The following is a 27,863-nucleotide window of genomic DNA, read 5'->3' as shown; positions in this document are numbered from 1 at the left end:
AGGAAAAATGGAATAAAGGAGCTAGGATAATTAACAATTGTCTGGACTAACAAGAATTCAACAATGAACTTTATTTTCTCCTTGATTAAAAGCAACATTTATTTGCTAGCGTAAAAATTTTTAGTTAACTTATTTAAACAGTAATATATTTTAGAGAATATTTCTTAAAGTAAGAAATGATAAAATATCTTATTAACAGATTCAACTATAAAAGCAAGTTTCCTTGCTTAAAAAAAAACATAAAAATATTATAAAACTCAATAGAAGTAATTGGTTAAAATTGGGTAGAAGATTAATTATTGTTGGCATTAAAGTTGAAGATATTCATAGTTATACAAATAATAGACAGCTGAATTAATAGAAACAACACCTAAATTAAAAACATCACCACCCAAAGTTAGTTGTTGATTGATAAGAGTCGTTCATAAGAGAAGATAATAATTTCGCAAAAACGGATGGTCATTAATGTAATCTGGTTGTATCTGATTTCGGAGCATAATGTTGATGTTTTGTTGGGAGAGTTTATAGTACATCACTATAAAAACTTATTTTTGAAGTTATTTTGAGTACAGAATAAGAACATATGGTACATATCTTCATTGGCAAGTAGAGTATATATTTGCTGGTAATTATAGAGATTACATATACATAGTTCACATAACTGTTCTAATTCGGAACATTTATTCTTTATTTAGCGAATTCGAAAGCGTACAATATCTAAACACTTATTTTAGCAGTTGCATCATGAATATATATTTATAATAGATGTGTAGCTTTACATTTATGGTCATCATCCAAGATTGTTCTGTGTTTGTTTTATCCTTTGTCAGATTTTCAGTTTTCTGAAGTTTTTTTTGAAAGTAAAAAAATATTGACATAAAGACAAGTAGGTTTCGAAACTTAAGTGAAACTTGAGTGTGAATGATTGTAATTAATATGCCAATGAAGTCGCTAATTCCAAATCTGTTGTATTGAACTACTTTGTCGAAAACTTCGGTAGATCTGGTTATTGCTGGGTTTCTTAGTCCAGCATCATTATAGTGGTTATAAGTCTAACTTGTCCTTAAGTGGAGTATTAGATTAGATAGTCTGTGGTAGTAATTTTTAGTCTGTTATAATATTGTAGTATATTCTATAGAAACTGATCAGAAATTAAGAACCGACATAGTAAAGAATAAAATCTCAGAAATTAATACTCGTGAAGTCGTTTATATTTTATGGTATCAGTCATCATTTATTTTGTAAGATGTCAAAGCGCCACCTGTGCGACGGTGGTTTACTTTCTCTAATTACATAACCTACCTGCTGTCACAGATAGCATGTTTAAAAAAAAATTCAACTAGTTTGAAATTAGATAAGCACAGTAATTATCAAAGTAGTAATAATGAATTTACATATTGCATATTAGTTCTAGCCAAATAAAATATTAAATTAACAAATTATAATTTTCTTTCTCTATTATAGTTTTTAGGATTTACAACTAGATTACAAATTAAGGTAATCTAATTTTAACATATGGATGAGACCTATGGATCCAATTCCTATGATCACTTGTTCGGCTCTGCAATTCACTAGAAAAAGTATTATTAGAACACTGGTGTTTTAGTTGCGACCAGTGGGGCTGAGGAAGGTGTATCTGCAAGAATTGGGATAATAGGGAATAATAGGGAAGGGATTAGCTATGAGGTTAGCATACTGGACTCCCACGCGGAGGTCCCGGGTTCGAATCCAGCAGCTGACCCTTAGATTTTCTCTTCCTAGGAGCTTCTTACAGCTCACTGTCCGGTGATGGACAGTGTTGTCTGTAACGAGAGAACACTGTCCGGAGGCCGGCAGTGCACTGGAAAAAGCTCCGGGCGCTAATGACCTCAGCTGTTGATGCGCAAAAAAAAAAAAAAAAAAAAAAATAGGGAATAGTCTCAGAGATCAGGAATCTTAGGTTCTCAGGAGCCCGTGTGTGTGAGTGGTCAAATACTGGGGAATTTCCGATAAACAAGTTAGGTATGTTAGGTATTTCTGTATGACAGGAAATATGTTAAGAAAATGGGGCGGATCCTGTATCTAAGAGACTGCAGCAGGCAAAAGAGGCTTATTGTGGCCGACCTTTTAACAGTACTGGTATGAGAAACCTCTTACTATTTGCAAGGTTTAAAGGTATCCCCCAATAGTTAGTTGTCCGTGCTTGAAAATGAGAAGTAGCTTAGGGGCTCAGAACTTGATATCTTGTTTCTTGGTACTGTTGTTAAGTCCAAAATTCTTTCTAACCAAATTGCCGACCGGAAGTGACTTTTTAGATCAGCGTAACTAATAAATATGTTAATTAAGTTTTTAAGCATGAGTAGAAAATTTGTCAATTTGGAAAACCATTAAGCATTATGTTAGATAGAATCGTGTGAGATTTCTGAAGTACGTCTTCCCTCGTTAGTAATGTTTCTCTTTTTAAAACTCTATTATTTGTAATAATTACAAACATTTACGCGTGTTATATTTGACTGTAAATATTATATTACGAAATTATAATGTTACCTCTTTAGTCAGTTATGGGACAACTACAAAGACTTAAAAACCGAAGCAGCTACAGTAGTTTTCTAAAACTATTAATTACTGCTAGGTGATAGTTTTTATTTTGTATAACCGGAATTTAGAAAAATAATGCTTTTTCATTTTTATTATTGTTTTTTTTTATACACATTTTAATTTCCACTTTAATGGGAGGCGGCCCCTCTTTCTTAATGATTTTTCAAGGAGAGAATTTTATGACTTTGTAATAAAAAGGCTATAAAAAAAAAGTGTGTCGAGTTTGGAAAAAATATCTCTCTAGAGGAAAATGCAAGAGATAAATATTTTCATTTTTATTTTGTATTTTTAAGTAGCTTAAGGTAAAATAAAAACAACGTTGCTTTTCTTTTCTTCGCTTGGTTATTTTCCTTTTATTAACTTAATTATTATTAATTAACAATCAAGGCATATTTTCCTCTGTTTTTCTCTTAATGTAGAGTATTTACTGGTTTAGAAGGAAGGTTTTGAACTTGTCTATTACTGCCTATCGTTGGTCTCTTCAGTTATCTGTGTTCTAAGTGACACAATATCATAGTAATCCTTTACTCTTTTTATTAACATTGGAAGGAGCTTACCATCAAGTTCTTGTCACTTAGATTTTATGACGTTCCAGGTGATGAATATCATGACTTCTCATTAGTCAGCGGGCTATAGTATTAAGAATTGGCAGCGATTAAGATATAAACGCAGGTTAAAGCACTAATTTTGGTTGTTAAAACTATTCAGCCGTACTTTGCACTGAGAAAAGACGTGTTTCTTCTTTCTGTCATCGTACAAAAGCTTTCCGTTGGGCAGGATCATGCGCTGCATGTCTAAAGGTGAACCTTCAAGAAATCTAGAGTTTGTATGAGTGGTTTCCCGGTCTTGTTTTGGGGTTAATGCCTTCGTAAAGTTACGCAATTAGCTAATAATGAGCTTTTTTTCCTTGAATTAATCCGATTATATGCTTATTTTTCCAAGGCTTTCTTGGCTGTATTGCTGCATCTGCCTTCCTCCTTATTGGTTCATATCGTCACAAAGTACCGAGGTAGGTGCTTACACTCTATTTGCTGTATTCGGTAAATAAAGTACATTTGGTTGGCCAGCAATTTTTCTCCCTTTAATCAGGCCTGAACTTGCTGTTAACTTGTCTTAAATACATGACTGTCCAATGGCTTTAGCTTCTCTCAAGTTTCTTCTTTATGGGATGAACTTCTACGCAATCTCGAGATAAATTTCTGTAGCTTTATTCAGACTACTACTTGTGAGGATTTATGAGATAGATGAAGAATAGACTCTCATTGTTCAGAATGATGGTTGAAAGCTTAATGATGTTTGCACTCAAGGTTATTCTCAGGTTAGAATTTTTTGACTTAGAATTCATCTTTTATTGCTGTTTATTTTATGGTAGTAGAGCCAGAATGATTTCATGTGTTCGGCTTGTGGTGACTTCCTACGGACAAAAAAGAATAATACCTAAATATTTCTTATCTTAACATTCAAAACAGACAGGCAAATATTGCTTCATTTACAACACTTTGCATCCCATAAAATGACTCAAGAAAGTATGTACATTAACAGAAATTACGAAACAAAATTTCTGTATAAGATAACATTTCACTTAAATTAATTTACAGTACAGACCTAACAAATAAGTTTTTTTTTTTTTAAATTAAATAGTTCGTTGTATCAGTTGACAAAACACAAATGTTAATTACATCTTTAAATAACGTGTAAATAAATGTTAATATATTCGGGTCATGTAAATATTTTTAGTCTATGTATTTACCCATAACGTTTTGAACCCATATGTTTGTTATCTTTCTTGTTATCGAAACACCTTTTTATATCTACACAATTATAAATTTTGTCACCCATGTGCGCGCGCGCACACACATATGTACATGAACTAGATTATTTCCATTTCAGTATTTTCACTGAATTTTCATCTACTGGTCAACGTTTTTCCCATCTGGCAATTCTCCTATACAGGGTGTTCAGCATAAGACTACGGTAACTTCGGCAGGCGATTCTGGACATCATTTGCAACAAAAAATTCCATATAAACTATTGCTCGATTCGGCTCCGTTTTATAGATATTTTTAATTTTATGTTTTTTCAAAGTGTTACTACTTTTTAGCAAAACGTTGTCTATATTTCACTAACTATTAAAGCCACAGCTATTTTAATAAGCTCATTAGAAAGAAGGTTAAATTTCCTTTTAAATAAGCTAATTTGTATTCCAAAATAATAATATTAAGTATTTTACTTTGTGACCCAAACATAAGAAATAGCAAGTTTCTAATTTTTTCCAAAAACTTTGACTTCATTTTTCTCAAAAACATTTCATATGAAAAAACCGTGCACTATTCAGGAAAAACATCTACATACGATCACCTTTCGAACGGTATACAATAATTGGGGTTATGTTAAAAATTGACGCAGAAATCTGTTATTAATTGCAAAAAAGTAGGCCTCAAAACAGCGTTGACATTGTGAAAGGAATTCACCTACCATAAGAATATAACTGATCAGAATCATCAAATCCAGTACGATTTTTTGCAAACGTGTAATTTAATAATTAATTAATTTATGAACTATATTCAAAAATATAAAATTTACATTCTAAATAATAAAATAAAATATAAAGAAGAAAAATGAATATGATGTTAAATGAGTGTTAGGTACCAATTTCAGAAGAAAGGATTTTCGATTAACGAGTTTAGATCTGTGTGTTATTCTTTAGTTAATTAAAGAAATATGCCAAATAATGTGAATAAATCATCATTTTGAACTACTCAATAAACTTTTGGAATTAACAGATACTGAAGAGCTAATGAATAAGCCGAGAACTTACTTATCGCTCTAATCTCCAAGTTAAAAACTGATATGTTTTATCCTAATACGGCTTATAAAAACAAATAAATACAAGAAGAAGAAAAGATAGTTTAAAGTCTACGTTTTATTAGATATTTAGTTGTCATTTTGCTATCATTATGCCAACGTATTCGAATATTGAATATCGCGATATGTTATACATCTACGGTTTCGTAGATGGGAATAGTGGAGAAGCTAGGCGGGAATATTCTAGATGTTTTCCTGATAGGGTGTTCCGAACGCTTATTAAATTACACGTTTGCAAAAAATCGTACTGGATTTGATGATTCTGATCAGTTATAATATTCTTATGGTAGGTGAATTCCTTTCATAATGCCGACGCTGTTTTGAGGCCTACTTTTTTGCAATTAATCGCAGATTTCTGCGTCAATTTTTAACATAACCCCAATTATTGTATACCGTTTGAAAGGTGATCGTATGAAGATGTTTTTCCTGAATAGTGCACGGTTTTTTCATATGAAATGTTTTTGAGAAAAATGAAGTCAAAGTTTTTGGAAAAAATTAGAAACTTGCTATTTCTTATGTTTGGGCCACATAGTAAAATACTTAATATTATTATTTTGGAATACAAATTAGCTTATTTAAAAGGAAATTTAACCTTCTTTCTAATGAGCTTATTAAAATAGCTGTAGCTTTAATGGTTTGAGAAATATAGACAACAGTAGTAACACTTTGAAAAAACATAAAATTAAAAATATCTATAAAACGGAGCCGAATCGAGCCATAGTTTATATGGAATTTTTTGTTGTAAATGATGTCCAGAATCGCCTGCCGAAGTTACCGTAGTCTTATGCTGAACACCCTGTATAGTAATTTAAGCTTGTAGTAACTTCTAAGTGCTAAATTTTTGGAAAACTTTAGTTTTTATAGATAGAACAAATAGATTGTCCCTATTAGATTACTTTAAAATCAGTATCAAAGCTCCAAATAGTTATTGGAGATAAATTTAAAATTCTATTTTCTTACTATTTGATCATCAAATTCACCACATTTAAAACTTTTATCGATTATGAAAGTATTGAGAATCACAAATTTTGTAGCTTTTATTCCTAGCTATTAGTTACCATCAATGAAAAATCAATCGAATCTTTCTTTTAAAAAATCTCGCTAAGATCACTTCTCCAATTATTTTAACTTTAACTTGTTCTTTTGATAAATTTTAGGAATATTTTCGTTTAAAGGGTGAGTGCGCCAAATATCCCCCATTTTTTAGAGCATACCCCGAGTAGCTTCTTTCATTTTATGGGTTCTCCCTCCTTGAAATAACACGCCATTGAAAGTAACTGAACAAAAATCTCTGAAGAAGGGTTGAAATTGCATTACAAGAAAAGTCTTAGGAGATATCACTTGAATATTTTTCTAGAGAAGGGGCTCAGTTCACTTAAGGAGACGCGCCTCACCGGATTTAAGCATTTAAAGGGAACGGTAGCGTAAAACTATTTTACATTCTTCTTTGTAAGAAATACTCGTAATTACATTTTTTTTTTCTTATTTTTGACTCGATTTTCTTTCATTGTAATTCAGCCTTTTTCTAAATGGCCAATGTTAGGATATAAATTAATACGCTTTATTTCTATGGAGGATTCAATCGTCCAGTCTTTAAATCAACCTTTTTTTCTTCTAGGTTTTATGACTCCATAAAAATTATTACGTTCCTTAAGGGCAATTTATGGGTGTGGCGAAGCTACAAAAAAAGTTTTTATATGTTTATAGTAAGAGATATCTTCACGATTAGAGGACATATAATTTATTATGGCAAAATAGCTTTACGTTATTGAACATCTTATATTTTTGCATCATTTTACATTCAGCCGCTTTATTGTTTTTATTTTATTTTTTTCTACATACTAATTTAAAGGCGTTTTAAAATTGTATTTCCTGTACTACTGCATTAAATTCATCTCTAAATTTTTCTAAATTGAATTTCTAAATTTGTGTTTCCCAAGATAATTTCCCAGTCAGTAAATGTGAATAAAGTCATGATTATTGATTATTTTTCAAGAAATGAATCCTTTTTCCTCCATATTGGTGTTATAAAAATGTATTTTTATCTTACAAGAATCTCTGAATAAATTTCTTCTAAAAGTATCAACGATGTACGAGGGTCGTTTGAAAAGTCCGTGCAAAAATAAAAACTACTTAATTTTTGGGGATAAACCTTTTTTATTTTTCAACATAGTCTCCTTTTAGGCTTATACACTTCGTCCAACGCTGCTCTAGTTTGTTGATCCCTTCCGAACAATAGGATTTGTCCAAGTCTGAAAAATAGCCATTCGTTTCTGCAATCACCTCCTCGTTTGAATAAAATCTTTTTCCCGCCAGCCTTTTCTTCATATTGGGGAACAAATAGTAGTCCGAGGGAGCCAAGTCTGGAGAATAGGGGGAATGTGAAACGAGTTGGAACCCTATTTCCATTAATTTTGCGACCACAACTGCTGAGGTGTGAGCTGGTGCGTTGTCGGGATGGAAAAGGACTTTTTTGTGGGCCAATCGTGGGCGTTTTTCTTGCAGCTCGGTTTTCAAACGGTCCAATAACGATGAATAATATGCACCTGTAATAGTTTTACCCTTTTCCAGATAGTCGATGAGGATTATTCCTTGCGAATCCCAAAAGACAGTCGCCATAATCTTTCCGGCCGAAGGAACAGTCTTCGCCTTTTTTGGCGCAGATTCCCCCTTGGTAACCCATTGTTTAGATTGTTCTTTGGTCTCAGGAGTGTAGTGATGTATCCATGTTTCATCCACAGTGACGAAACGACGCTTAAAGTCCTGCGGATTCTTCTGGAACAGCTGCAAACCGTCCTTGCAACACTTCACACGATTTCGTTTTTGGTCAAGCGTGAGCAATCGCGGCACCCATCTTGCGGATAGCTTTGTCATGTCCAAATGTTGATGCAAAATATTATGTACCCGTTCATTCGAGATGCCCACAGCACTAGCAATCTCACGCACCTTCACTCTTCTGTCATCCATCACCATATCATGGATTTTATCAATGATTTCTGGAGTAGTAACCTCAACAGGGCGTCCAGAACGTTCAGCGTCACTTGTGCCCATATGGCCACTCCGAAAATTTTGAAACCACTTATAAACTGTTCTAATCGAAGGTGCAGAGTCACCATAATGTTTATCAAGCTTCTCTTTAGTCTCCTGAGGCGTTTTGCCTTTCATAAAGTAGTGTTTAATAAACACACGAAATTCTTTTTCGTCCGTTTTTTGAAAATCACTCGACTTCCTCGATTCAAACGAATGCCAAACACAAAGAAATAGACCGATCTGGCTGAAACTTGGTGTGTGTTCTTCCAAGAGATACTACTACTAACTAAACATAACCTCGATACGCGCCAGTAGTGCTATCTCTCTGACTTTGCACGGACTTTTCAAACGACCCTCGTATCTAGGGTCGCCTATAATAAAATATATGGGTGTGACGAAATTTGGTTTTTATTTTTCTCAGAGTGGAGTGTTACAATGTAAGGAATTATATCAATGTGATTGTATTAATTGTGTAGTACAATGAGGGAATTATCAGCTCCAAATAGCATACAAAAATTGTCAAAGCTAATTATTATAAAAAAAAAAAAACACACACACACTTTATTAAGATAGTATTTACAAAATATAAGGAGGACATAACGTGTCGGCTCAGAGAAGGTCTAGAACTGTCGCATTTCGGCTTCCTTTTTGTATTTTTAAAACTACTATTACCCCACCGTTCTAAGGGGTTTCCGGCCTATTCCTTTTACGAGAATTAATAAAATAAATTATCTATATTTCCCGAATATATTCGGGTAATATTCCCCCCCTTACCTCCAGGACGGAACGTCCCGCCGAGAGGATCTAAGGGTTTGGAAGGTACAATAGATATTAGGGACTCGAAGGATTCGGTTTCAGATCTTGCACATGCCAAGTCCCTAAGTTTCTTCCGTCCAAGTCCTCCAATTCAGCAATAACATCAGACAGCATTCGTCTCACTTTACATTGCACAAATCTTGGTGCAAGTTTGCGGGTGTAATGTTGACTCGCATCGGACTGAGCGAAATTTTTCTTCCAGACGATGTCACCACGTCGATACTTCACCGGCCGTCTCCGAAGGTTGTAGGTCTTTTGGCCCTTCTCATACGCTCTCGCAAGTCGATCTCGCACTTCTTCGTATAAAAGAGGAAGTTTTTGTAGCTGTTCCTTGCGGCTTTCTCTCGAAATATCAGGAACTTGATGTTCACCGTCATTACCAAGGGTGTCTGGGTAATCTTTTCCGTTCCTCTTGAGTTCTCTACCGAAGTTCAAAAAAGCAGGGGTAACTCCAGTAGCTTCGTGAACGGCGGTTTGTAATGCAAACCCGATCTTTGCTAGGTTTTTGTCCCAATGCCTGTGGTTATCGTTTATGTAACAAGAGATCATGGTCTTGATCACTCGATTAGCTCTTTCCGTCGGATTTGCTTGTGGGTGGTAAGCAGCCGTATACCACAAGGTGCATCCGTACTGTTCCATTAGATCTTGAAATTCCTTGCTTTTAAATTGCGTTCCATTATCGCAGACAACTACCTGAGGGGCTCCAAACTTCAACAATACATGCTCTTCCACCAAGTTGCTGACACCTTTAGCTGTTGCTTGTCTCATCGGTAGCAATATACTGTATTTAGAAAAGTAGTCAACTACTACTAATAAATATTTATTCTGCTTTGAGGAAGAGGGTAAAGGTCCCATCAGATCTATGGATATCAACTGCCAGGGTTGTGTCACTATCTTCTGGTGTCCCATAAGACCTGCTTTAGCTTGTTGCGATGGTTTATTTTGGAGGCAGATCGAACAACGCGCTACGTATCGAGCTACGTCCGCTGCCATGCCTGGCCAATAATAGTACTCCTTAATGCGGTGTAGTGTCTTGAAACCACCTAGATGTCCTGAAAGGGGACTGTCATGAAATTCTGTTAGAATATCCTTTCTTTGAGACTTCGGTACCACCAATTTCCATCTACATTCGTCACCTAACACTTGCTCTCTTGAATCTCTGACCCGTTTATACAATTTCATGCCTTGCTCAACCTTCCAGCTTGGGTAACTTGCAGCGTTCTTTGTTACCTTCCTTACCATCTTCATGTACCAATCATCCACATCAGTGAAGGAAATCTGAATACTGGCTAGCATGTCTTCGTTGGTACGTGACAGTGCATCTGCTGCTGCGTTGTCTTTACCAGGTCGATGTTGTATGTTGAAGCTATATTGTTGCATTTTTAATGCCCATCTGGCAAGACGTCCTTGCGGATCTTTTAAATTCTTCAACCAAATGAGAGAGTGGTGGTCTGTGAGTACTGTAAATTCTGCTCCTTCTAAGTAAGGCCTGAACTTCTCTATGGCCCAGAGGACCGCTAGACATTCCTGTTCGGTTGTTGAGAAGTTACGCTCATTCTTTGTGAGACTCCTACTCGCATAGGCGATGGGTTTCTCGCCCTCGTCATAAATTTGAGATAATATTGCCCCAATGCCCGTCGACGAAGCATCGGTTTGAAGCACAAACGGTCGTCTGAAGTCTGGGCACATAAGAATAGGTGCGGACACAAGAACTTCTTTTAATTCCTTGAAGGCCTTATCTTGATCTTCTCCCCAACACCATTTCTTCTTCTTCTTTAGGAGTTCTGATAAGGGAGCACTCACTGAAGCGAAATGAGGAACAAACCTTCTATACCAACTAGCCAAGCCTAGAAAACGTCGCATTTGTTTTACTGTCTTGGGTGGCGGAAACTGCAATATGGATTCCACCTTCTGTGGATCCACATGTAGTCCATCTTCATCAACTATATATCCCAAATAGGATAGTTTTGCTCGGCAAACCTGTGCCTTTTCCCAATTTATGGTAAGTCCCGCATCTCGGATCTTGGTTAAAACTTGTTCCAGTGTTTGAATATGGGTATCAAAATCCTGTGTCACTATAACTACATCGTCTAAGTATACAAATACCTTCGGCTCAAGTTCTGGCCCTAAGATGGTGTCAATGAACCTCTGCCAGGTGGCTGGTGCATTATGTAGGCCGAATGGCATGCGCACAAATTGATACAATCCTCGTCCTGGCACGGTAAAGGCAGTCTTTTCTCGATCCTTTTCCGCTACTTTAATCTGCCAATAAGCTGATTTTAAATCTAAGGAAGTCAGATACTTAGCATCTCTCAATCTGTCCAGAATCTGGGTTACATATGGTAAAGGGTAAGCGTCTCTTTTTGTCACTGCATTTAATTTTCTATAATCGACGCAAAAACGGTACTTTCCCTCGGGCTTTTTCACCATGACAACTGGCGATGACCAAGGACTAGATGATCTTTCGATAACTCCTTCTTGAATCATTCGCTCCAGCTCTTCATCGATTATCGTTTGCATTGCTGGGGAAACTGGGTAATAACGTTGTTTAATCGGTCGATTGTCGCCCGTATCAATGAAATGTTCCACCAGATTAGTTCCTTCTAGCTTCTGTGGAATCACCTCCTTCCAGTAATCTAAAATATTTTCAAGTTGAGCTTTCTGGTCAAGAGAAAGGTTTGATCGTTCAACTAGTGCTGCAGAGATCAATAGTTCATGTGTATTTCCTGACTTAGCTCCAAAAGTCCAAGTATGATTTTGTACATTCGGCACAATGCTCATCTCCTTCCAAAAGTCGATGCCTAAAATGATGTCACTTACTAGGGATGGCACAACTAAAAAATTAATAATCTTCACATTTCCTTCCAAAGTGACTGGAATTTCCACCGATCCTTGAATTTTGCATGGAGCGCCATTCGCAATGGTTACCTTCAGGTGCGGTTCAGGTCTAAGTGGTAACTCTAATTTTTCGAGTTTCCTCCATCCTTGGCTTCCAATCATTGATCTACTGGCTCCTGAGTCTAGTAATCCGGTAAAATTAATTCCCAATAGAGAAACCATAACATGTGGTCTTCCATCAATAGTTTCTGCCGTTTGAAGAAGAGCACGGGCTGGAATCTTGGCCTGCATAAACTGTTGTACTACTTGTAGCCATTCTCTCCACTCTTTATTTCGTGTGGACACTGGTGAGTGGATCGAGCCTTGTCCACTTAAGCTCGACCACCCTGGTCGTTTCCCTGTCTGGGTGTACATCTTGAGCACTTCTCCTTTAAAATGCCTTGCTGTCCACATCCAACGCAGAATGTCTTCTTACTGCTGCGGCACATCCGGTGTACATGGCCAGGTTTCTGACAATTCCAACACTTCACCTTAGAAGCGTAATAAGAAGTTGTCTTAGATGTATTAGAATCCAAGCTGGATGAACAAGCTATTGGATTAGTCTTTAAATTCTTCTGGTGACCTCCTCGATAAGCCAGATCAGGTTCTAGAGCACCTTTCACAGGAGGTTCGCGGTATCTTGAGGCCATTGTTGCTCCTATTTCCAACTTACTAAGAACTGCTTCCAGTTCATCAACTGTTGTGTAGGTAGTTAGTGGTAGTAGACCACGGTACTCTTTCTTGACATTTCTCGCTATAATTGCCAGTTTGTTTTCCTCCGACATCTCTGTCGACAGGCAGGAAAATAATCCTTGCATCTTGGCGATGTAAGTTGTTGGACTTTCTAACGGACCCTGGGTACGGCGATAAATCTCTTCCATTAACTGATGGTCGTAATCCACATCGAGGAATGCCTTCCGGAGGTGCGAAACTAAGTCATCCCATGTCTTGAATGAATTTCTCTTTGTCCGGTACCAGACAAGAGCAGTACCCCTGAAGAGTTCGCTGGCTGATCTAAATAATTCCTCCTTGGTTATTCCTCTCGACATCTGCCTATCTTCTACTTGAGCTAAAAATGAACATAATGATGGAGACTGATCGTCACCAGAGAAGGTAAGATTCCATTTGTACAGTCTTATATCACGTTCTGTAGGTTGGCGAACTTCCGGAGAATTTCCTATATGGTTGCCGACCTCGAGAACGGGTCTGTCTTGTTGACTAACAGCTCCCTCCTCTTTTATGGGTTGTGGAACTGTAGCGGTTGCATTCTCTAATTCCTTTAGCGAATTCTTGACCCTGGACAAAAGCTCCTGACGACGCTTCTCGTTGTCATCTTTCGTGGCAATTCTCCATAAGCGATCTTTTAAGTGGATTAATCGAGTGCGGAAACGTTTTATTTCATTAGTTTCGGTTAACTCAGCTACTTCCAGCTGACTCTGAATTGAATCCCATTTTGTTTCGCAAATATTCAGCTCTTCTTCAACCTCTAAGGCTGCGAAACATCTTTCCAAAACAGGGACCTTGTCGCTAAGTGCCTTAGAAAGTCGTCTGCGTAGATCCTGGACGCATCCTTCCGTTGGCTGATCTCTAATGAATAGTTCATAGGAAAGTTCATCCTTCAGTAACCTATAAATATCCATGATGCTGGAAACTGGAAAGAAATTTGACAGACAGTAGGGAGACCAATAATACAATCAACTGTTCACAGATTAAAAAGAATTCAGTGTGACATAAATTAAAAATGAGTAATACTTAAACTCGTGTTGACTTCCTAAAGTTAATGAAAGTTTTAAAATATTCCTGTACATGAGGATAATAATCAAAAAGAATTACACAAACCAAAAAAGAATAGTATGAATACTTTAACTAACTAATTTCTTAAATAGAGATATTAACTTAAGAATTTCGTATTTACAAAATTAAAATAAAGGATAAATATGTACACAATAACAATAGTAAGTGTTAAATCTACTTAAAAAGTCGCCAGACGGAACACAAACAATGTAGTACCCTATAATAACTACTAAGCCTAAGTCTTTAAACAAAACAAAAAAAATCCCTCAGTAATTTTTTTCTACTTCCTGTTTTTGTTTGTTTCCTTTTCTTATTATTAATATTTGTTCTTTATCTATTCGTTTTACTATTCCCTTTTCTGCCTTTCTCTTTTTTTTTCCTTGATAAATTTTCCTCAATTAATTTTCCAAAATTCTAAAATTAAGGTAGAAATATTTCTAAAACCACTGAGAACTTCAGATGAAAGCCAATATGAATAAAAATTAAGTACACGTTCAGTTAAACCAAGCCAAGTTAAGTCGGACCAAGTTAAGTCGAGCCCCACGTTGGGCGCCAAATTAATATTACCCCACCGTTCTAAGGGGTTTCCGGCCTATTCCTTTTACGAGTATTAATAAAATAAATTATCTATATTTCCCGAATATATTCGGGTAATACTACGCTATTCAAGCTCCGCACCCACTGATTGTTCGACCCAAAATTCTGAACTTCCGACCACTGTATCCAAGTTCATATTACTTTGTCGGTATTTTTTTTTTTCTCGTATCTCACAAAAGAGAACAAAATGTCTATAAACTTGAGATTGGGTCCACCGGGGGATCTCTCAGCATCGTAGCGAACAAAATCTCTCGAACCACTTCACTGAATATTTTTTCATTATATTTATGTATGTACGAGTATATACATTTTTAAATAGCTCTTTAAACTACGTGCAATCATAGTACTCAAGGTTAGCAGCAACTTTTATTTGAAACATTTTCCAAAGAAAATTCGATTAGGCCATTTCTACGAAAGGAAAACGTTTTTTCCTGTAAGTGAGCAATTCCGTAAATGTAAAATTAAGAAAAAGTCACCCTTTTTTTCAGTTAGACGGAAATACTTGCTTCTACACATGCCAATTTCTAATTAATTCTTCCTCTCCCTTGTTCTTATTCTAGGGAAAATTTTAATTTCCAAAAATTTAATCCAATTTAATTCTAAATTCTGTTTTAGAGTTTAAATTTAACCCAATAAGAGAGAAACTCACAATGTATTCAGAATTAGTTAGCCTAACTGTAACTTCTAGTATTTTGATTAATACAATTATTACAAATACCCAACTATATTTACCCTTTCCCATTTCTGGCCCTGCTACCTTTTCTAAAACATACTGCTTTATTCATGGACCTCTTCCTCGTCTCCCCCAATACCGTGTCTGATAATAAATTTTATCATGAATTCTGTGGACATCCTCTCCATTTCATTGTTAGTAGTGAAATGGCCGATTGTTGTATGGTAAGCCCCAAAGTACATTCCAGTACATGTTAGCGAATTTACTGTAATAAGGGGCTACATACATTTCTAGGGCTTACGTTTAAATTAAATCCATATTTATTTAAGAGCCATATGTGTTTACTTAACGTTGATGCCATAATATTGTAGCTTGCTATTCACGTCTAAATTACGTCAAGTAGTGTTTACTTGTTCAGCCTTTAATTACTCTTGGTTCTGGCACGTGTAATAATAACGTGATCATTTATATTTAAATTTCATTAATAGATCATTTAATAGATCATTAATATTTAAATAATCGTAAATGTAAAGATGTTAAAACTTTTTATTTGATGTCCAATGTTTAAAAAAAAAATGCAGGTGAGCTTTTTTTATTGTGCAGTCCTTAAAAATTAAAATTTCATTGCAGTACATTCTTCATTAACATGTTGATGAAGTCATCAACAGTTAAAGTTGACTTTAAATTGCATCATAAATCCTGATGATTCAGACTTCACCTTTAACTATACGCCCAATGTAAAATCATATATTCACGTTACATATTCTCGTGTACACATTTTTAAATGGTTAAAAATAATTAAATAAAATATAATCGCTTTTGGATTTTATCATAGGATTCAGTAAATACCATTTGAAAGAAGTTAAAATTAAAATTTACTAGCATCAGAAATACTTTTGTTTACTCTTTTTAAGAGTATTTTAGAAATTGAAATACTTCCTTCAAGATCTTCAATGAAGTTTATTGTCAACTCTAGCAAATGTAGTGAACAAAATAAAATTAGAAAATAGTAACTAAATGATTAATTTAAAGAATTCTATTCGGTCATGGCTTACCCTTGGATAATATGATTGCCTAGGTGATATTGTGGGAGTAGCTAACTCAGCAGCGCACATTATGATGTTTTTCTGGAAAAGAAAATAGTTATTTGTTTTTGTTTTTTTTTTTATTTACATAAATAATTACATTCAATAGATTCGCAGAACTATCAACTATTGATTGGAATGGATTTAAAATTAATTTAAAATGAAATTGAATTTTGTTTTAAAATAAACTTTAAATTGTTATTTACTTTACTTATTGCATAAAGAATTGTAAATTATATTGGAATGAGACAAGTTGTAATAGTCTGAATTGTGGGTTTCCTTAGATTTGATCGATAAACCCTCATTTTAATAATAAAGATATTTTTTTCAAGGAGAATTTATTGCATGACTGTGACCAGACAAATATATTTCCTTTAATGTCAAATTTGTTTGTATAAAACTGTATAAGAAGCTTCATCATTTTTAGATAGAATTAAATGTCATCATTCATTTGCAGGAAATGGTCAAATAAGACCTATAAAAGCTGATAATAACATTAATTCAATTAGTAGATCTTAATTTTAACCCTTTGCATACGAATGATGACCACAGCTTTGCGGTTAGTTTTATTCCTCTAGACTTTATTTTCTGATGACCTTTCGACGACGAATTATAAGTAGTTTGAAAGAATTTGTTTCGTCAACGAACTAAAACTGTGAATCACGTTTTGACTCAATAGCCGTGATTGGGTATTTCTTTGCTTCAAAAAAAACAAAAAAAAAACAGTCTTGTATTTCCAATGTTTTAATCAAGTCTTTAGGTATTAAGCAAGTCTAACTATAAGAATTGGAATTGGGTCAACTAAGTTCGTTATTTGATAATTTTAATTTAGAAAGTAGGGCGATGATTTTCTCTAAAAGCAGTGCTGACAAATCATCCAGGCTCTCTAGGGAAAAACGGTGATAACTATTCCCAGTTTGCGCTAACCCCATTTCGTGCTAAGCCCTCCACAGATTTATGACGTAGACAGAGCCCAAATCAAAATTCTAGGTACAGGATATTCATTCCATCCAACAATTGATTCCTTTCTCCGGTGGTTGAGAGCTAGATGTTAGGAATAGCTCCTTCCTGGTGCCTTTAACGCCTCATACGATACTCTGAGAATGGCTTTCCTAAATTTAGAAAACCAGGCACTCCAGGGAAGTCTAGAAGGAAAGATGGGAGTCCTATAATCTCAGGAGTAATCACCCCTTTTAGTGTTTTAAACCCCACCTCGCAACGCCATTTCCACATATTCCAAAGGTGGCTCCATTAGGAAGTTTGTGAGTAGGAGAGGAGGGTTTAATAGTTTAGGTGCACATTCCTTCATCCCAGGTAAAACCACCCACCCAGACTGTTGGGGAGGGGGAATGGAAGCTAGCATTTAGTAATAACCCTCCCGGATGCCAGATACAACTCCAGTGCCTCGATTATATATATTATATCCTACTTACCCTGCTTTCTGCAGACTCAGAAAACACATGCATCGCATGGGCCTGGCAGATGATAGCCTCTGTAGGTTCTGTCAGGAAGAGAAGGAAACGGCACTACACGTGTTGTGTCAGTGTGAGGGGCTCGTGTGGCTAAGGATGTTATTTCTCGGGGAGGAAAAACCAAGGCCTGTGAGCTTTACCCAAGAGTCACTCTCCAGCATTAAGAGTCTAATTAAAAGGACAAGTCTGGAGGGTGAGCTTTAAAGTTAGTGGAGCCACAATAGACCCAAAGGGGTCGCAGTGGCGTAGGCCCTGAGGCCGCCCTAGTCTAATCTAATCTAATCTACCCTGCTTTAGTAGCAGGTTCCAATAGTCAGGTACTCTTAATGGGAAGTCCCACGAAAACGGATATTGCCAGCTGATTGGGATAACCACACAGATAATATTGAACAGATATTCGGCCAATGTTCTGAAAGCTCTGTTCTCATTTTAACAAACAAACGATGATTTTTAATTATGTATTAACTGCAGATGCGAAGGCATATTGATGTTGGGGATGAAAAAGATGAGACTCATGTGACCAACTATTCGAAGGCTGGCAACAACTATTTTGCTAGAACGAATGGACAAGTCTTTCCCAGAAAGAGTTCGAAGGATAATTATCTAGGGACATTAAGGCGAAAAAGTCTTCGAGTCAAAATTGTGAAGAATTTTTTGCCGGACATAGTCGAATGAAATATTCATTATTTGATTTATCTTTAGTCGTAACTCCTTATAGAACATTATTTTAAAGATTTTCTTCCTTTTTAGAAAGAAAATTTTTTATGTTCCAAATCAGCATTTTACAAAAACAAATATAAACTTTAAAGCAATCAAAATTAGAAAAAATAAATCATAAGTATTCATTAAATTAAAAAAAAAAAAAATCTTTTAAAAGCAATGACTCGAACACTTTCGATTAACAGTTTTTTCGATTAACAGGAATATTGTTATCTCTTGAATTTATAGGCAACTTTTAGCGCTATAATATCGATACTGAAAGTTATTAGCAGTTTTTTTTTTTATCTTTAAAAGAATTTTTATATTTTTAAAATTCCGTTATTGCTAAAATACTGTGAAAGAGTTTTAACGGTTCTGTAAAAGATTTTTTTTTTTTATCTTTAAAAGAATTTTTATATTTTTAAAATTCCGTTATTGCTAAAATACTGTGAAAGAGTTTTAACGGTTCTGTAAAAGATTTTTTTTTTTTATCTTTAAAAGAATTTTTATATTTTTAAAATTCCGTTATTGCTAAAATACTGTGAAAGAGTTTTAACGGTTCTGTAAAAGATTTTTTTTTTTTATCTTTAAAAGAATTTTTATATTTTTAAAATTCCGTTATTGCTAAAATACTGTGAAAGAGTTTTAACGGTTCTGTAAAAGATTTTTTTTTTTTATCTTTAAAAGAATTTTTATATTTTTAAAATTCCGTTATTGCTAAAATACTGTGAAAGAGTTTTAACGGTTCTGTAAAAGATTTTTTTTTTTTATCTTTAAAAGAATTTTTATATTTTTAAAATTCCGTTATTGCTAAAATACTGTGAAAGAGTTTTAACGGTTCTGTAAAAGATTTTTTTTTTTTATCTTTAAAAGAATTTTTATATTTTTAAAATTCCGTTATTGCTAAAATACTGTGAAAGAGTTTTAACGGTTCTGTAAAAGATTTTTTTTTTTTATCTTTAAAAGAATTTTTATATTTTTAAAATTCCGTTATTGCTAAAATACTGTGAAAGAGTTTTAACGGTTCTGTAAAAGATTTTTTTTTTTTATCTTTAAAAGAATTTTTATATTTTTAAAATTCCGTTATTGCTAAAATACTGTGAAAGAGTTTTAACGGTTCTGTAAAAGATTTTTTTTTTTTATCTTTAAAAGAATTTTTATATTTTTAAAATTCCGTTATTGCTAAAATACTGTGAAAGAGTTTTAACGGTTCTGTAAAAGATTTTTTTTTTTTATCTTTAAAAGAATTTTTATATTTTTAAAATTCCGTTATTGCTAAAATACTGTGAAAGAGTTTTAACGGTTCTGTAAAAGATTTTTTTTTTTTATCTTTAAAAGAATTTTTATATTTTTAAAATTCCGTTATTGCTAAAATACTGTGAAAGAGTTTTAACGGTTCTGTAAAAGATTTTTTTTTTTTATCTTTAAAAGAATTTTTATATTTTTAAAATTCCGTTATTGCTAAAATACTGTGAAAGAGTTTTAACGGTTCTGTAAAAGATTTTTTTTTTTTATCTTTAAAAGAATTTTTATATTTTTAAAATTCCGTTATTGCTAAAATACTGTGAAAGAGTTTTAACGGTTCTGTAAAAGATTTTTTTTTTTTATCTTTAAAAGAATTTTTATATTTTTAAAATTCCGTTATTGCTAAAATACTGTGAAAGAGTTTTAACGGTTCTGTAAAAGATTTTTTTTTTTTATCTTTAAAAGAATTTTTATATTTTTAAAATTCCGTTATTGCTAAAATACTGTGAAAGAGTTTTAACGGTTCTGTAAAAGATTTTTTTTTTTTATCTTTAAAAGAATTTTTATATTTTTAAAATTCCGTTATTGCTAAAATACTGTGAAAGAGTTTTAACGGTTCTGTAAAAGATTTTTTTTTTTTATCTTTAAAAGAATTTTTATATTTTTAAAATTCCGTTATTGCTAAAATACTGTGAAAGAGTTTTAACGGTTCTGTAAAAGATTTTTTTTTTTTATCTTTAAAAGAATTTTTATATTTTTAAAATTCCGTTATTGCTAAAATACTGTGAAAGAGTTTTAACGGTTCTGTAAAAGATTTTTTTTTTTTATCTTTAAAAGAATTTTTATATTTTTAAAATTCCGTTATTGCTAAAATACTGTGAAAGAGTTTTAACGGTTCTGTAAAAGATTTTTTTTTTTTATCTTTAAAAGAATTTTTATATTTTTAAAATTCCGTTATTGCTAAAATACTGTGAAAGAGTTTTAACGGTTCTGTAAAAGATTTTTTTTTTTTATCTTTAAAAGAATTTTTATATTTTTAAAATTCCGTTATTGCTAAAATACTGTGAAAGAGTTTTAACGGTTCTGTAAAAGATTTTTTTTTTTTATCTTTAAAAGAATTTTTATATTTTTAAAATTCCGTTATTGCTAAAATACTGTGAAAGAGTTTTAACGGTTCTGTAAAAGATTTTTTTTTTTTATCTTTAAAAGAATTTTTATATTTTTAAAATTCCGTTATTGCTAAAATACTGTGAAAGAGTTTTAACGGTTCTGTAAAAGATTTTTTTTTTTTATCTTTAAAAGAATTTTTATATTTTTAAAATTCCGTTATTGCTAAAATACTGTGAAAGAGTTTTAACGGTTCTGTAAAAGATTTTTTTTTTTTATCTTTAAAAGAATTTTTATATTTTTAAAATTCCGTTATTGCTAAAATACTGTGAAAGAGTTTTAACGGTTCTGTAAAAGATTTTTTTTTTTTATCTTTAAAAGAATTTTTATATTTTTAAAATTCCGTTATTGCTAAAATACTGTGAAAGAGTTTTAACGGTTCTGTAAAAGATTTTTTTTTTTTATCTTTAAAAGAATTTTTATATTTTTAAAATTCCGTTATTGCTAAAATACTGTGAAAGAGTTTTAACGGTTCTGTAAAAGATTTTTTTTTTTTATCTTTAAAAGAATTTTTATATTTTTAAAATTCCGTTATTGCTAAAATACTGTGAAAGAGTTTTAACGGTTCTGTAAAAGATTTTTTTTTTTTATCTTTAAAAGAATTTTTATATTTTTAAAATTCCGTTATTGCTAAAATACTGTGAAAGAGTTTTAACGGTTCTGTAAAAGATTTTTTTTTTTTATCTTTAAAAGAATTTTTATATTTTTAAAATTCCGTTATTGCTAAAATACTGTGAAAGAGTTTTAACGGTTCTGTAAAAGATTTTTTTTTTTTATCTTTAAAAGAATTTTTATATTTTTAAAATTCCGTTATTGCTAAAATACTGTGAAAGAGTTTTAACGGTTCTGTAAAAGATTTTTTTTTTTTATCTTTAAAAGAATTTTTATATTTTTAAAATTCCGTTATTGCTAAAATACTGTGAAAGAGTTTTAACGGTTCTGTAAAAGATTTTTTTTTTTTATCTTTAAAAGAATTTTTATATTTTTAAAATTCCGTTATTGCTAAAATACTGTGAAAGAGTTTTAACGGTTCTGTAAAAGATTTTTTTTTTTTTAATTTGTTTAGTTTTTTTTAATAACAGTGTGAATGCCCTAGAAAGCATAGATGTGATGTCCTGTATATAAAGGGATCCACTGCCTCCTCCTCCCCTTCCCATTTGATTCTCCAGTACTGGAGCTTTAGTGTACTATTTTTAACTCTGCGTTTAAGATAGTGGAACTGTATTGGGCTGCCCGCTAAAGGAATATATTTACTATTTACTTAAAAGATATATATTTATTTTCAAATAATTCTCCCGCTTTATATATTTACATATTTAAACAATAAATCTTAAGATAACAACCTAACCATTAATTTAATTGGTTAACAATTTACATTGTAACGTTAGAATGTTAACAATGTTGTTAAACACCCAAGTTTAATTTAATTATTTAAAAATGAAAACAAATAAGGGCGTTTCCAACGATCCAACTAACTAGCTTCTCTCTTTCTTATCGATTAGAAATATTGATTATAGTTTAGCGTAATTTTATTTTTTTCCCCCTCTGAAGGGACAAATTGTCCGATGATAAATCTCTGTGCGTGTTATCAGCTATAACTTTACTAAGTGCGGTAATGGTGGCTCTATGTCAAGGTAATAAATATTGGATTTTATTTTTGAATTTTGATATCGATCTCCATTAGTGGCTAATATGGTCTCCTCCCACATTGTGAGATTCCAGCAATATAAAACAAATACCGTTTCTAAATGACTAGATCTTTCTGTTTTTTAAAATTATTTTGTGATTTACAATCTGCATACATTGTATACAATAAGTAAATATGGAGACAGTGATGAACTGGTGCGGGAGGAGAGCAGGAGGAGAGAAGCTACCCAGCGGTAGCACTCTCTATAGGAGAGAGGAGAATGTGAGGAGGAGAATACGAGGAGGAGAGAGGAGAGATAGGAGAATAATGGCGTTTAGGCTTTCAGACCTCAAGGAAGTCGCAGGGCCACTGGCGATTCAGAAGAGTATTAGGGATGTCAGAGGAAGTGAAAGACAGTACAAGAGGATTAGAGCTAGTCGAGAGAGCAGTATAGAATTTTTGGTATTTAGTCTTGGCGAGTTGGTCTATGAAGGGAATGTTGAGGTCGTTGTGAAGAGTGAGGTTAGTCACCGTAGAAAGGAACGTCAGCTATCTGTCGAAGTAGTTTTGACTGAAATGTTTGTACTGTCCGTATGTTTGTAGGTTTGGCTGAACCCCACAGCTCGTAGTCATTAAGTCCATATAGGTTTGAGAATAGTGTTGTATATTAAGCGTTTTGAGTTCAATGGGTAATTTGGAGCGTCGTCCAAGAAGTCTGTAAAGCAGTTTCGCACTAAATCTAGATCTAAATATCTTTTTAGGATAATATAACCTAGCTAAATTTATAAGGCAATTTCTCACCGTTCCGGGATACCGTTTGGGTTTAAAAAAAACCTTTGTTCAAAGCTCCCTGCTTCTCCTGGACTCTCTCACTCTAAGCGTCCAAACTTCATCCTAGGTCTTTGCCATGGATCTTGGTTCCCTATTCATTTCTGGACATCTGCAGGCGAGCATCCTTCAGAGATTTTCATCGAAAACCATGTCAACTATATCTCTCGTATTCTATTTCTCGCCAACCTCTCTGTGCCTTTCTTCATTCTACCCGTAAACTTTTTAGTAGATTCACCTCCTCCAACAATCCATTCTAATCACTCCTTTCCTTTCATAGTCACTTCTAAATTGTAGTACCAGAAAGGACGGCACAAGCGAGAACACCCTTTTAATGTACCCTATATTCAATAAAAGTTCTAAAAAAAAAAATTGCTAAAATAAATTTGATATCGATATTTAATTCGATACTAAAAAAAAGTTATTAACATCAGTGATGTCTAAAGATGTTGAGGCGAATGCATGTAATTTAAATGTTTGAGTTATCATTATATCATAATAACGTTTATCGATTAAGCTTGAGTTGATTACAGACTAGATGACCGTGGGATAATTTAGTATATCATTAAAGTCGGTTATAATTTCATTTTTAAAAAAAGTTGGAAATCTAGATCAACACTTAGGTATACCATTATTACGGTTTTTAATGCAAAATTGTTTACGTCTTAAAGTGGTAGTACGTGTTAAAACTAATTCTCCACATTATCTTTCTACGTGCTTCGTAATTTTTTGGCAAAGCGCTTTGAGAAAAAGGAAGTAATATTCCACTGACCATTCTCTTTTTTAAAAGTCATCTATTTTTTTATTTAAAACATTCTAGTCATTAATATGTTTACTGATGTAAGAATTTTTTTCGATGACTTCCTTACTCCGCAGTAAATGTAGCGTCACATTCAATATTCCGTGAGGCACACTATATTCGCTGAAGTTTTAGGCCCTCCGAGGAGTTGTTACTCTTTTTAGAGCTTGTAGGACTTTAATTGGTCTGTATCCTCCCTAATCAATTGGAGTGGATTTAATAAGAGCGTCTGCTATTAGTCCCAATACTTCGTCTATTATCTAGTTCATATGTAGTTGTGGTCGGAACAGATACGATCAGCGACTTTCTTGTATCCTCCAGCTCCTATTTGACTTAAGCCTCCTGATTTAAGGAGAGGTCAGTGAATCTCCGTGACTCCCCGCATTGATTATCTCGGTCTGCTTTTTGAGTAACGATATATCCATTTCCCAAATCTTGAATTGTTGGCAAAGGAAAAACTAAAAAGAAATCATTAACTCAGTCAATGATCCTACATTCAATTAATTATAAAAACACATCCAGATTAATTCAATCTTATAAAAGATCTTAATCGAGATTAGATGGCAGCGGTTAACTGCATACATCTGATTATAACCTGAAGAAGGTTTAACCTCACATAGATTCCCGACGTATTGTAACCAATCGAAGTTGTGAACATGAATCCAGGTTTCATCTTGCTCCTAAAAAAATGAAACAGGAAAAGAAGTCACAGAATTGAAATACTAGATAATCTTCGCCCTGTATCTATCTGCGTCTCATTGGCAGCTAACAGATGACCTTCCACTTCTTCCCCATTCAATTTTCCTTAAATAATTGGCTCGGCAATACGATTCCCAGCCCAATAAAGAAGTGTCATTTCAGTGTCACTGACGTTCATTGTCACTGCTGTGATGTTGGAAATGAAATGTCCGCTATCTTGAACTTGGGGAATCTCGGAACTAAAGCACACATCCATGGCGGAACTTTTGACAATTATAACAAGTACTGTTTCAATTGCCAGGTAACAACTAGTAAAATTTTTAAATAGGTACTAGATTTTTGAGGTTATTTCTTTTTTGGTGGTTTCATTTCCCGTACTTGTTAGAATTCATTTATCTGAAACGCCTTAGAAACTCTTGTCTAAATTTCAAATTATAATTCAAGGTGTGAAGTCTTTAAGTAAAATCGCAATATCTGAACAAAAAGTATTAATGTAATGTGAAAATAGAATTATAAAAAGTAACTTGTAAATAAGAGAAAAATTCGTGACAATTTTTTTGTTTTAACATTTACAAATTTTGCCGATTACGACGCGTAGCCGAAGAAAATCTGAGCTGTTTTGTAGAAGAAGCGGCGTTTTTACTAAGAGCCCCTTGTTAAAAGGGCGTCCTGTATCGCCCGTTCAAGTCATAAACCTTTTCTTAAAGTGCCTTAGCCCGTAACCATCGTTTTTACGACACTAGCTGTAATCTCCTTCCCTCCCGTACATAGATCATAATATCCTGAACAGAACACTCATATTATATAGACGTAAATGCGTCTCTTGTGTGGCGCTAGAACCATACTTGTCCCAGCATCTCTTCCTTTTTTCAAGTTTGTCCGTCATTAACGTCTCTTCCTCCAGACGCGTCTCGTATCACCCACCACATACACACGGTACAGCTGTTTTGAAGTGTCTTCTATTTTATGACACAATTAGCTATATAGACCTAAGTTAATTTTAATGCAAATCTATAATAAATTATAATTGAAAGTCAATTCTATTTGCAATAGTTTGCTGCAATAGAAAAAAAAAACAGTTATAAACTTTTATAAACATATCTTTCTAAATTGCGATCGATTGATTAAATCACCTCTTTAGATATTGAATGTTAAATTGTTTTCTTCCAAGATTGAGGTTGGTCGTAGACAAAAGCACATGAATTTCAAGTTTTGTTGCCGTATTAGAAATGTCTATTTATTTACATAAATTTTAAATTCTTATTCAGGCTTTATTGATTTCAATTTATACGAACTAGTTTTTACTTTAGGTTTGTTCGCCTTTAGTCTCGTTCAGAGAGTAACATGAACTTCTTCAGATGTACCTAGACATGTAGGGGAACAAGTTAACAAGAAAGTGGACAAAATTTGCTAAATTGGAGCTTTCGGTTACAGATTTTCAGTTCCAACAACGAGAGAGGTTCGAGTTTTAGGATGCTTGGGTGACCAATCATTTTCTTACAGAAAATAGGAAGGGCGTTAAGTTAGTATCCTTGCATAGATAAGTGTGATCAGCACATTTGAAAGAAGTGTTTTGCATAAAATTCTCTTACAGAACAGGGCAGCACTAGGGTCTTTTATTCCTAGAAGGTGGGCTAGAAGCGTTTTAGTTATTTTTTTTTTCTCGGGGAGGAGGCTAAAAGTTAGGGAATTAGGAGAGAAGTCTCCATTCTTTTAGGCTTCAGGTACAAGAAAACTTTCGCAAAAGTAATCATTTGCGGAACTAGACCAGCTAGCCTGTTTAACTAAAAGTTATACCAATTTTATGGCATGTCCAAGGCTACACAGTTTGTGCAAAGTTTACTACAAAAACAATTGATGTTATTGTGAGCGAATCACCTTCCTTTATTACATGTAATGCTTAATTTCATTAAAATATCCTAAGTGACTGCTTCCGAGCAGTACAGATCGTGTAGCTTTTTATTGATTTTCTCCAGGTCGGTGAAGAGCTTGAATTTTTAAGTAGTAGTGATTAGGATTGGTTATCAAGATCCAAGGATATATCACAGGCATTTGGACATGTTGGTGTCCTTGAGTTTCATTGGTTCTGGACTGTGATTCTCCTAGGAGAATCTGTCAGCGGAGACAATTTGAATGAACTGCAAGAGTTATAGTCCGAAGAGACGTCAACCCATCCAATTAGAAGATTGTCGTGTTTAGGTACTCGCGTGCTGAAAAAAACAGCACATGCTTTAAGCGTATTGCTGTTTTTTGTTTTTGTTTTTTAATTTTTGGCCCAGTGATTCAGTAGGAAAACAATTCTTTAATCAGCTACCATTGAGATGATTCTGTGTTCTATTTGGGTCAGCATGTATTGAATAAACATTTACAACCCTATTCTTAGAAGTATGTTTTCAGAATTATAGAAGCTGATCTCTTTTCTCTTAAAAAAAAAAAAAAATACAGAGATTAATGGTCACCTCCCGCAAATAGACCTGCCAATCACTTCTACATTTTACTTTTTATTTGTTTTTGCCAAGATAGAGAAAAATAGCTTAAATTCTTACTATGGGTCGCTAAAATAGGTTTCTCTTTTTTCTTTTTTTTTAAATTCCAAACTTAACATTGATTAGGTGATATTTTCATAATTTTTTTTCTTAAATACGCAAACTGAAATAACCAATAAAAGCTGTTATCTTAGTTAATATTAATTTTTTTATGTTTGGTTACTCAATTATTTTTTATAATTATGATAATAGATTTTACGTATTGGGATTATCATGTGTCACATCTGTTTTTTAATATCTTTACTTATTTAATATGTAAAATATTAACAAGGCATTTAATTACAATGTAGCGATAACTAAGTCATTAGTTATAAATTCCGAAAATTAAAATACAATTAAGATGATTTTGGGAAAACCTTTTGCGTATAAATATTGTTTATTTAATAGATCACAAGAGGTTAATGATTAATTGTTTTTTTTTATAATTAGTATTTTATCGTCTGGAATAGAAATGTAGTCTCAAATTT

General features: G+C 33.4%; 1 protein-coding gene and 1 long non-coding RNA gene across 16 annotated transcripts in view; one reads left to right on the top strand and one right to left on the bottom strand.

Moving 5' to 3' along the window:
* by (focal adhesion protein tensin) overlaps nucleotides 1–27,863 on the top strand; it is a 572,440-nt gene that overhangs the window by 308,053 nt on the left and 236,524 nt on the right. The gene's annotated exons all lie outside the window — the stretch shown is intronic.
* Nucleotides 1,927–27,599, bottom strand: LOC141456545 (uncharacterized). Of its 2 annotated transcripts, XR_012459853.1 has the most exons (5): nucleotides 27,397–27,599; nucleotides 25,984–26,214; nucleotides 23,326–23,711; nucleotides 16,285–16,356; nucleotides 1,927–3,991 (listed from the first exon to the last, which is right to left on the bottom strand). It is a non-coding gene; the product is annotated as an uncharacterized lncRNA (long non-coding RNA). The 2 variants fall into 2 exon arrangements; XR_012459852.1 differs by lacking the exon at nucleotides 1,927–3,991 and having other exon boundaries at nucleotides 16,182–16,356.

This window comes from Rhodnius prolixus, unplaced genomic scaffold, assembly GCF_049639745.1.
Source record: "Rhodnius prolixus isolate KJV_2025 unplaced genomic scaffold, Rpr scaffold_4, whole genome shotgun sequence".
Classification (NCBI taxonomy): Eukaryota; Metazoa; Arthropoda; class Insecta; order Hemiptera; family Reduviidae; genus Rhodnius; species Rhodnius prolixus.
The sequence above is the reverse complement of the archived record's forward strand: the minus strand, read 5'-3'. Positions and strand labels throughout refer to the sequence as shown.